The 18063-nt window shown below is 41.9% G+C and overlaps 1 long non-coding RNA gene and 1 other non-coding gene across 2 annotated transcripts; both read right to left on the bottom strand.

Annotated features, from left to right (window-relative positions):
• Positions 1-1067: 1067 nt before the first annotated feature.
• Positions 1068-10568, bottom strand: LOC112129357 (uncharacterized). Its single transcript, XR_002911751.2, has 5 exons — positions 10475-10568; positions 4792-4894; positions 2967-3100; positions 1226-1284; positions 1068-1123 (listed from the first exon to the last, which is right to left on the bottom strand). It is a non-coding gene; the product is annotated as an uncharacterized LOC112129357 (long non-coding RNA).
• Positions 10569-14356: 3788 nt separating this feature from the next.
• On the bottom strand, positions 14357-14463 carry LOC129050982 (U6 spliceosomal RNA). Its single transcript, XR_008514910.1, has one exon. It is a non-coding gene; the product is annotated as a U6 spliceosomal RNA (small nuclear RNA).
• Positions 14464-18063: the final 3600 nt, after the last annotated feature.

The raw sequence follows: 18063 nt of genomic DNA on the forward strand, positions 1-18063 counted from the left end.
TGTTGAAGCATAAGCAGCTCCGGGAATGCCCCATTGTGTCTGTCCCCACTGGGCCTTGGCACAAGCTGGTCTTCCTTGCTGGAGGACGCCTCTCTGCCTGGCTGATTCTCATTCACCCAAGATGAAGGCTGGAGATATTTAGTATCTCCTTTTGATTGGTAACTGGTTCTAGAACCTGTGATTGAGGGACAGGTAGGGGAAGGGGTAGAGATTCATTGCTTTCCTGAGAGTTCTATAAATCCTGAGTAACTTGGGATCTGATGTAAGAGGCAAACATTGTTGAGACTCAGAGTTGGGAGACGAAAGTATGGAAGTAGCTGGGGCAGCTGGGGGCTTAGGTGGCTCCACCTGAGGGAGTATATTATCATGTGTTTTAAGAATAAGACGAAGTTTTGAATTGTACCTTAAAGATACAAATCTCAATCTCTACTTCTCTTGCTATTGATTTGAATTTTAAAAAATAGGATGTTGGGTTTTGGTCAGAGGATTGAGGCTGCATAGGGAAAGATTTTGAGATAATACTTCTCTGTGGGCCAGAGGTCCTCCATGAAACTTTTGTAGAGGTTCCCATAGTGCTGTGGGTAAGTAGACTCCGAGGTCAGAAGACCTGGGCTGGAATCCCTGCTTCTCTACTCATCAGCCATAAGTCCTTGGACCAGATAGTTAGCTGTTCTGGACCTCAGTGACCTCTTCTCTAAAATGGGCATATTGATGCCTACCTTGTGGGATCATTACAGGAAAGAAGAGAAGGCATGTTAAATGCTTAGCTTAGCGCCTGGCATTCGGTAATGAGATCATTAAATGTCAGCTTTTGTTATTTTTTATACTTTTAAAAGCTCAGGTTTTGGAATCAACACAGATACGTGTTTCAAAAAGCATTGTCATTTGCCTGATAATGGAAGGGCAAATTAATTAAGCACTCTGAGCCTCAGTCTTTCTCCTTGCAAAATAATAACAGCAACAATGAGGAGGACAACAACCACATAATGCGTCAGGCTCTTGTAAATTTCAATGAAAGGTAAGGCCTGTGAAGTGATTAGAAAACTGGTAAACATTCAATACACAACTTGTGTTATTTTTTCTTATTCTCTTGGTCTTACTGGTGAAGGGCCATTGTCTGCTTCTGTGAAAGTACAGAGAGTCCAGTAAATCTTTAGAAAATATGCAAGCTTGACTGGTCTGTGTTCTCAATACTGTCTGAAGAACCTGGCTGAGTCCTACTCACCCAAGACAAAGGCTGGAGATATTTGGTATCTTCCTTTGATTGGTAACTGGTTCTAGAACCTGTGATTGAGTAATAGGTAGAGAAAGGGGGAGAGATTCACTGCTTTCCTGAGAGTCCTATAAATCCTGAGTAACTTGGGGTCGGATGTGGGATGCTGAGAGGAGGAGGCAAGCATCGTTGAGACTCAAAGTTGGGAGGTGGAATTATGGAAACAGCTGGGGCTTTTGGGGGTTTAGATAGCTCTGTCGGAGGGTACTGTGAGACCTGGGCCCTGAGGCGTTATGATGGCAGCAACCAAGACAACGTCTGTAAAATACAGAGCATGATCCATTTGCAGCAGGCACCTCAGCAGGGGTCCAGGGGAGCTGGGAGCAGGATCATGGTTCTGAGTGCACAAAAGGGAAGGCTGGTTAGAGGAAGTTCTGCCCATCTTCCTGCTATTTCCCAGACATTCCAGGACCAAGAGTCACTTTTATTTTCATTTATTTATTTATTTATTTATTTATTTACTTATTTATTTATTTATTTTGAAGCAGAATCTTGCTCTGTTGCACAGGCTGGAGTGCAGTGGCGCAATGTCGGCTCACTAAAACTCTGCCTCCCGAGTTCAAGCGATTCTGCTGCCTCAGCTACCAGAGTATAGTAGCTGGGATTACAGGTGTGCACCTCCACACCCAGCTAATTTTTGTATTTTTAGTAGAGAAGGGGTTTCATCATGTTGGCCAGGCTGGTCTCGAACTCCTGACCTCTGGTGATTTGCCCCCTTTGGCCTCCCAAAGTAGTGTGAGATTACAGGCATGAGTCACCATGCTCAGCCAAGAGTCACTTTTAAAGGAAAGAAAAATCCTATTGGAGTGATGGAGAGTCTCATTAGGAAGAACAGAGCTTCAGTATAAATATAGACTGAGTTCCTATTGAGTTCCCTGTCATCTGTTTATGGGTGAGGGCACATGATGGGGTGAGGTTTATTTTATCTTTGAGGGGCATGGACCCAACAGGCTTGCTCCAATGCAATTATTTTTGAAATACGTTTGAGAATTTGATATTTACAGCTCAACGTCTGAATTAAGCCAAGGGTATTGATAAGACTGTGTGTGTAAGTGTGTTGTGTAAACTCAGTTATTTTCAATTCCTGCTCCCTCGAGCCTCTCTTTTCTGGGCAGGAGCCCTTGGAGGCCACTTGGCAGATGGCAGCTGGCCCATAGCTGCAAAGATCTGTCAGTTATGAGGCACCTCAGGGCTGGCACGTTTCACCAGGGCCCTTCTACCATCTTTGGGTGATTGGGTCCAGGAAGCTCCAGAGAAAAATTTAAAAATAAAAAACAGACTCAGGCACACTCTAGGTTCTTTATCTGAAATGTTTTCAGAAGCTGCTTAGGTAGCTTCTAGCTCAAATGGCAATAACAGTGATAATAATTGTTAGAGGACAGTGATTTTTCCCCCTTTCATAACAGTGCCACCCCAAAATAGCAGGAAGTTCAATTACCTTGGAACTGAGTTTATTAGAGCCAAATGCATGCGTTAAGGTCTGTCCCACGTGAGTCTGGGAAGAATGGAAGGAAAGCCAAATTGAAACTTGCTAGGTTCAAGGGAGTAGAGCAGAACATTTCATAAACGAAACAAAATCTCACAGAATGGGATGCTCATAAGAGGAAACTGAAATCTCCAGAGGGCAGTGACTTTATAACAACAATGGTGATGATTTACTTGTTTGTTCACTCAATACACATTCATTGAATACCTGCTTTGTGCCAGGCTCCGTTCTTGGCACTGGGATTACAAGCATGTCCCGACCTTCAAGTTCTATCAGGAGAGACAGTCTTTGAACATGATTTCACTCATACAGGTAATTACAAGGCAAAATCCATCGGTGCTCTGAGATTGACTAAGGGAAGCGAGTCTAGGCAGGAGGTTGAAGGAAATGACAGTGAAGATGAAGTTTGAAAGACGAGTATGAGCCCTGTGGGTGGGTTGGGGAGATGGGGCTAAAGGAACATTCCAGGCAGAGGAAAGAGCATGTGGAAAGACCTTGCGATGGAAAGAATCTGGCTCACAGAGGAGACAGATATGCGTGGCTGAAGCAAGAGGGAAGACAAAGATCCTAGGGTGAAGCTGGAGGGGGAGAAGGAGACAATCAGCCTGCCCCTGAGGGGCATGTTTTAGATTTTGAAGTTGATTTTACAAGCAAAGAAAAGGTATGAAATGGGTAGGTGCGGTGGTTCATGCCTGTAATCCCAACACTTTGGAGTGCTGAAGTGGGAGGACTGCTTGAAGCCAGGAGTTGAATACCAAGCCTGGGCAACATAGTGAGACTCCCATCTCTACAAAAATATTAAAAAAAAAAAAAAAGCTTGGCATGGTGGTGCACACCTCTTTCCAGCTACTTGGGAGGCTGACTTGGAAGGATCACTTGAGCCCAGGAGGCCGAGGCTGCAGTGAGCCATGATTACCCCACTGCACTCCAGCCTGGGTGACAGAATAATACCCTGTCTCAAAAAAAAAAAAAAAAACCAGAAAAAAAGCATGAAAGATCTTTTAAAAATGGAGAATTAACTAAAGGGGGCAATAGTGGAAGTTAGGAAACAACAATAATGGTCCTGGTGACATGGGAGACAATCTCATGAGCTGAGGGGGTGATGCACAGAAGTAGACATGCTCAAGAAATATATTTCAAAATTTGTATAAATTTATGGGGTACCAGTATAGTTTTGTTATATGCCTAGATTATGTAGTGGTGAAGTCAGGGCTTTGAGAGTATCAAGAAACATTTATAAGGTAAAATCCATAGGAATTTGTGAGTGAGAGAGTGTTCAGGAACAAGAGAAAGGGAGTGTCGGACATAATTGCCAGGTTTATTGTGAGATGATGATGGAAGTCATGGTGTCATTTCCTAAGACAGAAGATACATGAAGGGAGGGGGCAGATTTGGAAGGGGAGGGCAAGAGTCCAGCTTTTGTCAGATTGAGTTTGAGGCTTCTGAGAGACACCCAAATGTAGATTCCAGGAGAGGAGTTTTTTCTAAAACATGGAGAAGTCATGTTCAAAATATCTTGACTGAAAATGCCAATGAGAACTGATCAAAATATAGCATTTTAGAGAGAATTGTTGACATCATCTGAAGGAAAGCACAGAGTGCTAGGGAAGGATACCAGGGTTAGGGGTGGAGGAAAGATGGACTGAGGGACACTGAGAGGGAGCACCCAGAGAAGTAAGAGAAAACCAAAAAATGAGTGTCATGGAAGCCAAGAGTAAAGTGTGCTAAAAATAGCAATAGCAGTGATTGTCATAGTAATAGTAGAAATAATACTAATAATGGCATTAGTAGTGGTATTAGAATAGCAGTAGTAGTAGAAGAGGAGCAAGAAGAAACAGTTGTAGTAGGAGTTACAGCAGCAATAGTAGTTGTAGACATAGCGGTAGTCGTAACAGCAACAGCAGTAGTGGTAGCAGTAACAGCATCAGCAGCAGCAGAAGTAACAGTGGAAGTAGCAGTAGCAATGGCAGTAATAATGTCAGTAGCTGCAGCAGCAGCAGGGGTAGGAGTAGTAAATGCTCGGAATTATTACCTGTTTGGTGTTCTTTGGAATATAGCAGTCTGTGTGTTTTTTTGAGCAGATTGAGTCACATGACCACTCCATGCAACAGGAAGTGTAAGTTGCATTGTTCCCACTTTACAGATGAGGAAATGAAGAAATAGAAATGTTAGGTAGTCTTACTGAGAGAGAAGCTAGTTAACAGGACTGGAGAAAGAATTCTGGTCTCTTGAGTCCTCCTTAAAAATCATGTACACCATTTATATTTACGGCATAGCATTTCAGAAGTTCCATGGTGTTTCCTACTGGAATGTGACTTCTGCAGGGCAGGGCTTTTGTCTATTCTGTCCACTGAGGGATCCTTAGTGCTTTGAGTGGTGCCTGGTGCATAGGAGGCCTCACAAATTATAGGGACTCACAATGAACTAACGTTGGAGAATGAATGAATGAATGAATGAATGAATGAAAGAACAAATCTTCCTCCCTAACTTGGGTATAACTTCAGGAATGTTTTATGGTTTTAATGGGTCTCACACCCCTGCCCAACCTTTCTCTTCCTATGCCTGCAAACTGTATGTTGCAAATCTGTTTGGAAATATTAAAAAAATTAATCTAATAAAATAAAAAGATCTTGGCATTCTTCATATGTTCATATCATTAAAAGTCCACATCACAAGCTCCTGCTTTCAGAATCAATATTCAAGAAGTAATTTAAATCTAGCTTCCTCCCCTTCCCCGATCATTCACATTCATTTGTATTAAAGGTCAATGTGGAAGTAACTTTTTTTCCTAGACCAGCCTGCCTGGAGAGAAAAGCTTTGAAATCATGCTGTGCCAAGGAGGGGCCAGCTATGGCTCCATGAATGATTCACTGTGCTCTTTAGGAATATAATATTCTGCCTCCCCTCCTGTATTTAAGAATGTTTAGGTATAGCAAAAAGGTAGGATCATGTAATAAAAAGAACAGACTTGAGAGTCAGATAGACGTGAGTTGAAATCTCCATGTTCAGACCTTGGACAAGTCATCTTCTCTGGGTCTCAATTTCCCTAATCTTTTTTTTTTTTTTTGAGATGGAGTCTTGCTCTGTCGCCCAGGCTGGAGTGCAGTGGTGCAATCTCGGCTCACTGCGAGCTCTGCCTCCCGGGTTCACGCCATTCTCCTGCCTCAGTCTCCCGAGTAGCTGGGATTACAGGTGCCCACCACCATGCCCGACTAATTTTTTGTATTTTTAGTAGAGACGGGGTTTCATCATGTTAGCCAGGATGGTCTCGATCTTCTGACCTCATGATCCACCCACCTTGGCCTCCCAAAGTGCTGGGATTACAGGAGTGAGCCACCGAGCCCGGCCAATTTCCCTAATCTTTAAGCAGAGATGGTAACTAGTACACACATCTCAGGCATGTGACTGGATTTACATAGGATAACTTAAAACCTCAAAGCTCAAATGCCAGGAGTATATTAGGTAATTCAGTCTATGTAACTTTCCTTTCTCCGTACCTTGCAGAACCATTTACATAATGGAGGTGAAGCACCTTAGCAAGCTGTGCAGTGTTGTATCCTGTGGGGAGGTGCCTCTCTGTTTTTCTTCTCCTGCTGCTTCTTTACAAAATTCTGGGTTCCAACCATGTGGAACTACTGAGACTCCCAAATGCATTATGTTCCCCACATTCCATCTGAGTGTCACATTCTCTCCATTGTTTAAGAGCCAGCTTAAGTGCATTCCTTGAATAATCTTCCTCTATATAGCGTTCCCCCCTCCATCATGTTGGTTTCACTTTCTTCCTTGAGCTCTCCACTAAAACCACACACCACCTTCATTATTCCTTATCACTTAATAACACATATATTTGCTTATATTCCTTCCTCTCCAACAAGAGTGAGTTCACCCAGGACAGGATCTTTGATTTATCTGGGATCTCCAGTGCTTAGCATATAATTGGAATACTAGAATTATGTCTTGAGTCAATAAATGTGATTATTACTATTATCATAATAAGAATTTTCTCTAAACTCAAGAAAAAAGACAGCAATATCTCAGTCAAATCAATACAAAAGAAGCCTGAGTGTTATCATAAAATCCTTTGGAGAGTGGACCAGTCCTTGACCATATCCTAAGAACAATGGCATTAAATGTAGCTATTACTTTGCCTTCTTCTGTTAAAATTACTTATTCTCTCCTAAACTATTTTGCCTATCCATGTTCTCTCTGTAGACACCCAGCATTCTTAAGTGAACCAATAGGGTTTATATGGACCCCTATGGTCAACAAAATAGTCACACAGAGATAATTTTTTTTTTTAAAGTTGTAGGTTGACTGTAAAACCTAGTAAGGTGGATAATTCCACATCATAACTTTATGCCCAATGCACTCAGAGAAATTAATCATTCCATCTTGGTCCAGCACAGTCTGGCTTTCATGTCCATCATTTCAGTAGAAGCACTCCCACCAAGCCACTAATGCCTTCCTTGTTGAAAAGAGCATGGGTACTGTCATTCTCCTTCTTTTTAAAAAAAAAAATTATTTCAGTAGTTTTTGGGGAACAGGTGGTTTTTGATTATATGGAAAAGTTCTTTAGTGGTGATTTCTGAGATTTTGGTTCACCTCTCAGCCAAGCACTGTACACGATATCCAGTGTGTAGTCTTTTATTCTCCACCTGACTCCCTGCCTTCCCCGAGTCCCCAAAGTCCATCGTATCATTCTTATGCCTTTGCATCCTCATAGTTTAGCTCTCACTTATGAGAACATATGATACTTGATTTTCCATTCCTGAATTGCTTCACTTAGAATAACAATCTCCAACTTCATCCAAGTTACTGCAAGTGCCATTATTTTGTTTATTTTTATGGTTGAGTAGTATTCCATAGTGTATATATACCACATTTTTTTTTAATCCATTCATTGGTTGATGTGCATTTAGGTTGGTTCCATATTTTTGCAATTGCAAATTGTGCTGCTATAAACATGCGTGTGCAAGGGTCTTTTTTCATATGACTTATTTTCTTTTGGGTAGATACCCAGTAGTGGGATTGCTGGATTAAATGGTAGTCCTTCCTCTTTGCAGAATTTTCCAGATTTGACCATTCTTTCCTTCCTGAAAAACTCCCCATCATCTTGACTTCTCTATAGCAGTAAATCAGAGTGGTTGAGGCCATTTGATATGGAGTCAGAAAGTGAGAGCAACACCTTGCACCCCTCCTACTGAGTGTACAATCCTGAGCAAATTACTCGAGCAGTGTAAGCCTCAGTTTCTCCAACTGTAAGGAGAAGACAGGAGTTATACCCACTTCAAAGAATATAAAAATAATCTTTGCAAGTCTCATTGCATAGTGACCAGCACAAAGAGCATTCCGTGAAAGTTAGCGCCATTATCAGCACATTCTGCTGGTGTTTGACTGACAGGCTTGTGTTTCTCAGCCTGTTTTCCTGGCTTCCACTCTTCTGCTCTTTACTTAAAAACTGTTTCTTGGCCAGGTGTGGTGACTCTTGCCTGTAATCTTAGCACTTTGAGAGGCGGAGGTGGGAGGATTGCTTGAGAACAGGAGTTCGAGACCAGCCTAGGCAACATAGAGAGGCCTCATCTCTACTAAAAATCACAAAAATTAGCCAGGTGTGGTGGCACGCACCTGTGGTGCCAGCTACTCAGGAGGCTAAGGTGGGAGGATTGCTTGAGCCTGGGAGGTCAAGGCTGCAGTAAGCCATAATTGTACCACTGTACTCCAGCCTGGGTGACATAGCAAGACCTTGTCTCAAAAAACACAAAAGACTGTGTTTCTCCAGGGCTCTTTCATAGGCCCTCTTTCGTTTTCGAGCTATGCATTCTGACTAGGAAGACTCCATAGCCTCAGGTATTATTTTTGAGCTGGAGATTTTCCTCCTTTTGTACCTCCAGCGTCAATTTTTCTTCTGAGTGCCACACTCAAATGATGCCATATCTCCTCTGGGATATCTCCCAGGGAACTCAGACTCACTCTGCCTCAGGTTGAGTGCGCAGCCTTCTCCTGAAACCCAAACTTCATTTGGCGTCTGCTATCTCATGATCCATTAGGTGCTCAAGCCAGAGTCTTCCTCACCCTCCCAGCCAGTTATTCATCGTGTCCTGCTGTTTTATACTATCCACTTCGTCTGTTTCCACTGCATCCCCATCCTTCTGGTTGAGATGTCTCCAGTAGCCTCCTAATTGGTCTCCCTGCTGCCATGTTTGCTTACCCCCACTTCATCACCCAGCGGGAGTGATGCTTTCACAGTGATGGTCAGACCATGCAACTCCCCTACCTAAACCACTGCAGTAACTTCCCCTTATTCTGAGAATAAAATCTCAATTCCTTCCTTTGGCACAGTGGATGTTGTGGTGTGCTGCCCTGACCTTCCTACAAGACTAAGGCATTTATTTCCCTAGTGGCTGGAAGTGTAGATGAAGCCGTCCCTGTGAACTTTATAAAATTAATCAGGGAAGAAAGGAAAGGGAGAAACATAGTAGATGAAGTTTGCAGCACACTCAGCTTTAATCATGAGGTCAGTTTGCCCTCTGACCTGCTTCCTCATAGTTTGGTGCTTATTGTCCTGGAATCATGTAGACCCTGTTAGAAGATTATAGTTCTCCTTAACTACTCTACAGGTAATAACTTGAACATTATAAAATGTTATGTTTTCCCTTTGAGATATTCTTTCAGGTCCTACATACCAGTGAAAGTACTGTTGTCAGCTGGTCTGGAGGACCCCATGAGAAGCTGATTCACCAAGAAATGCAGTTGCCATGTCCTGATGATTTCCTTCTATTTGCCCCAACCAATCAATGACCCCAAATTTCCAGCCCCTCAGCCTCCACAATCCCCTTAAAACCTCCAGCCCAGAATTCCTTGGGGAGATGGATTTGAGAGTCTCCTCCCATCTCCTTGCTTGGCATCCTGTGATCATTAAACTCTTCCTCTGCTGCAAACCCTGCTGTCTCAGTGCATTGGTCTGTTACTATGCAGCAGGCATATATACCTGTTGGTCCATTGACTGCTGATAACTCATAGCTGAGTGCCTCCCTAGAAAGAGTGTTGCCCCATCCAAGGTCATGTCTCTTCATTCTATGCAACAATGGGTCAGGGTTGAGGCACACAAGCCTGCCTCCCTTGCTTCAATTTGGAACATCTTTGAGGGGCCACCCCAGCTCCATTGCCCCCACATAAGATCACCTGCAGCTTCTATTTTCACTGCAGTTTTTCCTACTTCCTCCCTTTGTCCAGCTTGCTTCCTTCCCATCCTTATATCTGTTGTTCTCAAAACCACTCCCCAACAAAATCCCTGCATGTGAATCTCTGCTCAGAATCTTTTCCCCTGGGAGTCTGACCCACAACATGAGTCTTACAAGGTTCTCCATGACCTGGCTCCAGCTCAATGCCCAGCACAAAGTGGATGCTCAGTGAGTACCTTGGATTGATTGGCTGGTTGGCTGGTTGCTTGGTTGGTTGGGGTAAAATGCATAGAACATGAGAAGTCAGGTGAAGAGTATCTCTTCCACATGGTCAGCACTGGGCATTTGTTCAGGGGGTTTTAGGGGCATGATCAGAGGACATCCAGGGTAGCAAATGGGCAATGCAGACCCCAGGCAGCTGCTGGTATCAGTAATGAAGGATATCTGTAATCCAGGTAGCACAGGGGAGAGTAGAAAGGCCCTGCCAGTGACCTACTTTTATCGTTAATGCTTTTCTATTAGCAGAGCATTTACCTCTGAATCGATTTTCGTGTATTCTCTCTCTGCCAAACCAAGAACAAAAAGAAAAGGCAAAATTTCTGAATGTCTTTCCTCTTGCAACTGATGTAGCTGTGGCTGAATTTCACCTTTTTAAATGATTTCCTGTGGAAACAGCAAGGGAAGATTTCTGGCAGGATTTATTATGCAATTTGGTTCTAACCTGATCCTGTCTAGCAAAGAGAAATGGTAAAAACCAAACAGAACCCCAAGCTTTGCTCACAAGCTTGGGGCCTGCTATGCTCTACCTTGTCTCTAGGCCTTTGAGTGTGCTATAAAGTTCACCTATATTACCCACCCCTGCCTTATTGATGTGCATAGCTCCTGCTTGTACTTTGAAATTCATCTCAGACATGACCTTGTATAGGATGTCTTCCCCGACTCTCCTCTTCCTTCCCTACTGACCACACCAAGTTGTCCTGTAACTTCTTTCTCTTTTCACATTGGCAACTAGGAAGCTCAGTGCTCAATTTACAGGCAACAAGTAAGCTGTTAAACGTGTATGTTGTGAACACTAATTTTTTGACTTCCTCTTATTTTGCTTACATTTATTTTTCTTTTCCTTAATTTCCTTATTAGCATAAATTTGCAATCCTGTACTGACTTCACTGTTTTTCAAACAAGAAACAAAAAACATTAGAAAGTGAAGCTTTAAAAAATGACCACGATATATTACAATTGACCACCTACTTATCTATTTTCCCCATTGCTTTCTGAGTTTATAAGGAGAAAACAGTAATATCTTTTCATCCATCTAACTCAAATGCCTGGCACTTAGTAGGTTCTCAGAAATATTTACTGAGTGAGTGGAGCAGACCTAAGGGGAGATGAGGTGAGAATGGTGATTTTGGAACTTTTTACTTTGAACCTATTACAGTGTATAAGACAAAGAAGATAGAAGGACTCAAATATTTTGTGCATTTCTGTGCTTAAAAGATCATGGATGATTTCTTAACCAGAGACATTGAGAAAGAAGGAAGGAGCAAGACAACTAGAGGGAAATTGTCTCATTTGGGCATCGGCCCCTCAGAATTAACAGTGAATAGGCCATTTATTGAATTGGTGGGACCTTGTCTAAATTTCTTTTTTTTTTTTTATTTTTATTTTATTATTATTATTATTATACTTTAGGTTTTATGGTACATGTGCGCAATGTGCAGGTTAGTTACATATGTATACATGTGCCATGCTGGTGCGCTGCACCCACCAACTCGTCATCTAGCATTAGGTATATCTCCCAGTGCTATCCCTCCCCCCTCCCCCCACCCCACAACAGTGCCCAGAGTGTTATGTTCCCCTTCCTGTGTCCATGTGTTCTCATTGTTTAATTCCCACCTATGAGTGAGAATATGCGGTGTTTGGTTTTTTGTTCTTGCGATAGTTTACTGAGAATGATGATTTCCAATTTCATCCATGTCCCTACAGAGGACGTGAACTCATCATTTTTTATGGCTGCATAGTATTCCATGGTGTATATGTGCCACATTTTCTTAATCCAGTCTATCATTGTTGGACATTTGGGTTGGTTCCAAGTCTTTGCTATTGTGAATAATGCCGCAATAAACATACGTGTGCATGTGTCTTTATAGCAGCATGATTTATAGTCCTTTGGGTATATACCCAGTAATGGGATGGCTGGGTCGAATGGAATTTCTAGTTCTAGATCCCTGAGGAATCGCCACACTGACTTCCACAAGGGTTGAACTAGTTTACAGTCCCACCAACAGTGTAAAAGTGTTCCTATTTCTCCACATCCTCTCCAGCACCTGTTGTTTCCTGACTTTTGAATGATTGCCATTCTAACTGGTGTGAGATGGTATCTCATTGTGGTTTTGATTTGCATTTCTCTGATGGCCAGTGATGGTGAGCATTTTTTCATGTGTTTTTTGGCTGCATAAATGTCTTCTTTTGAGAAGTGTCTGTTCATGTCCTTCGCCCACTTTTTGATGGGGTTGTTTGTTTTTTTCTTGTAAATTTGTTGGAGTTCATTGTAGATTCTGGATATTAGCCCTTTGTCAGATGAGTAGGTTGCGAAAATGTTCTCCCATTTTGTAGGTTGCCTGTTCACTCTGATGGTAGTTTCTTTTGCTGTGCAGAAGCTCTTTAGTTTAATTAGATCCCATTTGTCAATTTTGGCTTTTGTTGCCATTGCTTTTGGTGTTTTAGACATGAAGTCCTTGCCCATGCCTATGTCCTGAATGGTAATGCCTAGGTTTTCTTCTAGGGTTTTTATGGTTTTAGGTCTAACATTTAAGTCTTTAATCCATCTTGAATTGATTTTTGTATAAGGTGTAAGGAAGGGATCCAGTTTCAGCTTTCTACATATGGCTAGCCAGTTTTCCCAGCACCATTTATTAAATAGGGAATCCTTTCCCCATTTCTTGTTTTTGTCAGGTTTGTCAAAGATCAGATACTTGTAGATATGTGGCATTATTTCTGACGGCTCTGTTCTGTTCCATTGATCTATATCTCTGTTTTGGTACCAGTACCATGCTGTTTTGGTTACTGTAGCCTTGTAGTATAGTTTGAAGTCAGGTAGTGTGATGCCTCCAGCTTTGTTCTTTTGGCTTAGGATTGACTTGGCGATGCGGGCTCTTTTTTGGTTCCATATGAACTTTAAAGTAGTTTTTTCCAATTCTGTGAAGAAAGTCATTGGTAGCTTGATGGGGATGGCATTGAATCTGTAAATTACCTTGGGAAGGATGGCCATTTTCATGATATTGATTCTTCCTACCCATGAGCATGGAATGTTCTTCCATTTGTTTGTATCCTCTTTTATTTCCCTGAGCAGTGGTTTGTAGTTCTCCTTGAAGAGGTCTTTCACATCCCTTGTAAGTTGGATTCCTAGGTATTTGATTCTCTTTGAAGCAGTTGTGAATGGGAGTTCACTCATGATTTGGCTCTCTGTTTGTCTGTTATTGATGTATAAGAATGCTAGTGATTTTTGCACATTGATTTTGTATCCTGAGACTTTGCTGAAGTTGCTTATCAGCTTAAGGAGATTTTGGGCTGAGACAATGGGGTTTTCTAGATATACTATCATGTCATCTGCAAACAGGGACAATTTGACTTCCTCTTTTCCTAATTGAATACCCTTGATTTCCTTCTCCTGCCTAATTGCCCTGGCCAGAACTTCCAACACTATGTTGAATAGAAGTGGTGAGAGAGGGCATCCCTGTCTTGTGCCAGTTTTCAAAGGGAATGCTTCCAGTTTTTGCCCATTCAGTATGATATTGGCTGTGGGTTTGTCATAAATAGCTCTTATTATTTTGAGATACGTCCCATCAATTCCTAATTTATTGAGAGTTTTTAGCATGAAGGGTTGTTGAATTTTGTCAAAGGCCTTTTCTGCATCTATTGAGATAATCATGTGGTTTTTGTCTTTGGTTCTGTTTATATGCTGGATTACATTTATTGATTTGCGTATATTGAACCAGCCTTGCATCCCAGGGATGAAGCCCACTTGATCATGGTGGATAAGCTTTTTGATGTGCTGCTGGATTCTGTTTGCCAGTATTTTATTGAGGATTTTTGCATCAATGTTCATCAAGGATATTGGTCTAAAATTCTCTTTTTTTGTTGTGTCTCTGCCAGGCTTTGGTATCAGGATGATGCTGGCCTCATAAAATGAGTTAGGGAGGATTCCCTCTTTTTCTATTGATTGGAATAGTTTCAGAAGGAATGGTACCAGCTCCTCCTTGTACCTCTGGTAGAATTCGGCTGTGAATCCATCTGGTCCTGGACTTTTTTTGGTTGGTAAGCTATTGATTATTGCCACAATTTCAGCTCCTGTTATTGGTCTATTCAGAGATTCAACTTCTTCCTGGTTTAGTCTTGGGAGGGTGTATGTGTTGAGGAAAAAATATGGAACGCTTCACGAATTTGCGTGTCATCCTTGCGCAGGGGCCATGCTAATCTTCTCTGTATCGTTCCAATTTTAGTATATGTGCTGCCGAAGCGAGCACTAAATTTCTAAAATACATAAAATACTGAACATGATCCAGTAACTTTTTTTTTTTTTTTTTTTTAGGATTAGAATACACACTTTGTGAGGCTGAGGCAGGAGAATCACTTGAGCCCAGGAGTTTGAGACCAGCTTGGGCAATATAGCAAGACCCTATCTCTACCAAAAAGAAATTAACTGGGCATAGTGGCATGTGCCTGTTGTCCCAGCTACTTGGGAGGCTGAGGTAGGAGGATCAGTTGAACATAGGAGGTTGAGGCTGCAGTGAGCTGTGATCACACCATTGCACTCTTGCCTGGGCAACAGGGCAAGACCTTGTCTCAAAAAAAAAAAAAAAAACAGGGTGAATTTTTATCTTTCTCATAAAATAATAATTATTTCTGTTTATTTAGCAGAACTGTATACTGCTGTGATATTTAGATTCCTGACATTATCACAGTTAATATGAAAAATATCCCTGGGAGGAGGGTTTCATAATCCTCATTTTATAGAGGAAACATTTGAAACTCAGAGAAGTGAGGTATTTTGCTTCAAGCAATTCATCTGAGGGTGAACCAGAATTTGAATCCTTGTCAGCTGATCCCAAAACCCACTCTCTGTATTTTTTTTCCTAAAGTTTTCTTTACAGAATGCTCTTATACTTCTGGTTGTTTTCTCTTAATTTTATTACAGGGAGGGTTCCAGAATCAGGTATATCCCCAAGGAGTAGCAGGGAAGGGATGGATTTAGAGTAGGGGTCCTCAATGGGGCACGTTTGTCTCCACAGGACATTTGTCAATATCTGGAGATACTTTTGATGGCCAGAACTGGTGTGTAGCGGGGGCAGGGGCAGTGTATGCACTACTGGTATTTAGTGAGTGGAAGTAAAAAAATGCTCCTGAACATCTTACAACACACAGGACAGCCCCCACAATAACGAGTTCTCTGGCCCCATGTCAACAGTGCTGAGGTTGAGTGCTGAGCTCTGACCTAGAGATATTTCTTACCTTTCCTGACCCAGGAGCAGCCTCTCCTCTGCTGTCCTGACCTGTGTTTGTAGAGAAAATAGGACAAAGCCTAGGGGAACTGCCTCTACTTTCTAGCTGTCTAGCTCATGTACTTTCTATTTCTGCTTCCTGAGAGAAGTCAGTGAAGATGGTGACAAAGATGAGTGAAAACATAGAGAAGTTTCTCTGAGGAAATCCAGGATTCACTGGGGGGTTTTTTCAAACTATCCCATTACTACTAACCCATTTCTTCCTGTTATCTCAAAAGGGAGGGAAAGATATAAAGCACATTTATTGGTATGGACTCAGTTGCATTTGAGGTGGAAAGAGATCATTTTTCATGTGTAGCTCTTGGGGAAAAGCCTGGCTTGGAATTCCTGCCAACTTGGAGATATATGGACAAAATTACTAAGAAATAAAATGGGACAGTCCTTAATTAATCATTGTGTAAGGGCTGGAAAGGTTAACTATGCCTGATATTCTTCAATTCTGTCCCTACATTTTGATGCACCAATGACTTCTTAAACAGGTGTTAATTCAATTTTATGTGCCAGGCATTATGCTTAGGGCTTTGTGAGTGTAATCCCAATTAATGTGAATGCCAAATGAAGTAGGTGCCATCATTAACTTCATTTTGCAGGTGAGGAGACTGAACCCTACCCAAGGTCACCCAGACACTAAGGTGCAGAGCCAAGACTTGATCCCAGTTCTGACTAACTCCAGTGACTAAGCTCTTAACTGGCTGTCTAAAGGCTGATTTTGGCCCTTAAATGTGTTTGTTGACCTCTACAGTGTTTTTAAAAAGTTGGCCCGGTGCAGTGGCTCATGCCTGTAATCCTATCACTTTGGGAGGCCAAGGTGGGAGGGTCACTTGAGCCTAGGAGTTCAAGGACATCCTGGGCAACATAGCAAGACCCTGTCTCTATAATAAATAAATAAATAAAATAAATAAATAAATAAACAAACAAATATTTATTAGCCGAGCATAGTGGTGCACATCTGTGGTCCCAGTTATTTGGGAGGCTGAGGTAGGAGGATTGCTCTAGCTGGGGAGGTTGAGGCTGCAGTGAGCTGTGATCTCGCCACTGCACTCCAGCCCAACAGACAGAGTGAGACCCAGTCTCAAAAAAAAAAATTATTTGCCAATAGTTGAAAAATTGAAGATTTTACAGAAATCTCATCTTCTAACTCATCCTGTAAAATAAGACTATCTGGGAAGACTGCACACCTCTAACTGGCAACAGTCAGCTGGCACTGAGAAGTAGCTGCTCTTTTCAGATAGTGCCGTCATTCATCCAGGTAACCTGCTTGGCCGGTGTAGGTACCCGAGGTTTTGGTCTTTGGTTAAAACCACCCTGGCATGTGAGTGGGTTGAGAGAAGACAGAACAGTACTTGCATGTGTTATGAGCATTATTTCTTTCAATCCTCTCCTCTTGGGCAACATGAGCAAATCAGTGTCCTTGAACTTGACCAACTCCTCCTTGAGCCAGAAGGATGGGAGACTTCATTGCCCATCACTGTGACTTGAAATGCATAGCAGTCGCAGGAACCAGAACCTCCTTAGAAGGCAGCATAAATGCCCAGGCATTCTCTTCAAAGCTATTACTAGTTTTTTAAAAAGCCCATAGATTCAGAATTCCTACAGGTATTGTTAAACTAGATGTCAGTTCCAGGTCAACCCCTCTGACTATTACAGTCATAATTCTGATAGCCAGAGGGAGCAAAATCAGGTAAAGAGTCACCCCCCACCCCTTGCATAATCTGATTTAACAAGGCTTATTTATGTCTCAGCATACCACAGGTTACAATAGAATCATCTTTCCCATACATAAATAATGCATAAATTTGTGTTTAGTCATTGTGCCTGCTTTTCAGTCCTTGGGGAAGCAGAAGGACAAAAGATTCAGCCTTGCACAGAGATTTAGAGGATACTACCTCTACCCTTCTTGCATTAAACATAGGATCTGGCTGACTCTTACAGAGAAGTCCCAAGAGAATGTTTTTACATAGTGTCACAGGTTCAATCTGCTTGCAAGTAAAAAGTCACAAACTCTCTGCTGAATGATGATGATGATGATGATGATGGTGATAAGTTAGCACTTTTATTTAGAGCACCCATTACGTACTATGTTGGTGCTTTATCATCTCTAGTCTTCGTAACAGCTCCTTCAGTTGGTCTTATTATTTACATTTTGCAGGTGAGGAAACTGAGACTCCCAGAGGATACATGTTCGAGGTCACAAGCTAGAAAAAGTCATAGCTGGTATTAAAATGTAGTTTTATTGGCTTCCAAAGCCTTTTACCCTGCCACATATGTAAATTCTTTAGCAATTTAAATTAAGCCATTTGGGTTACCCAAGAGTACAATTTGGAAGAGATTCATCTACCCCATTTCCTAATTATCCCGTGAAAATGTATGTGTCTAGGAGACTTCAAGCATTCATCATTGTAAAGGCTTGAGCAACTTCAAGAAGCACAGGTTTAAGAATTCATTTGGAATGAACATGGTGTATTAAGGAGCTAGGGAGTGATATTGGGCCACTTCCATCTTCCCAAGATCATCCCTGACAACTCACAAGCCCCTCTCCTCAATGTTCCTTTAATTAGGCAAAGC

This window comes from Pongo abelii, chromosome 18, assembly GCF_028885655.2.
Source record: "Pongo abelii isolate AG06213 chromosome 18, NHGRI_mPonAbe1-v2.0_pri, whole genome shotgun sequence".
Lineage (NCBI taxonomy): Eukaryota > Metazoa > Chordata > Mammalia > Primates > Hominidae > Pongo > Pongo abelii.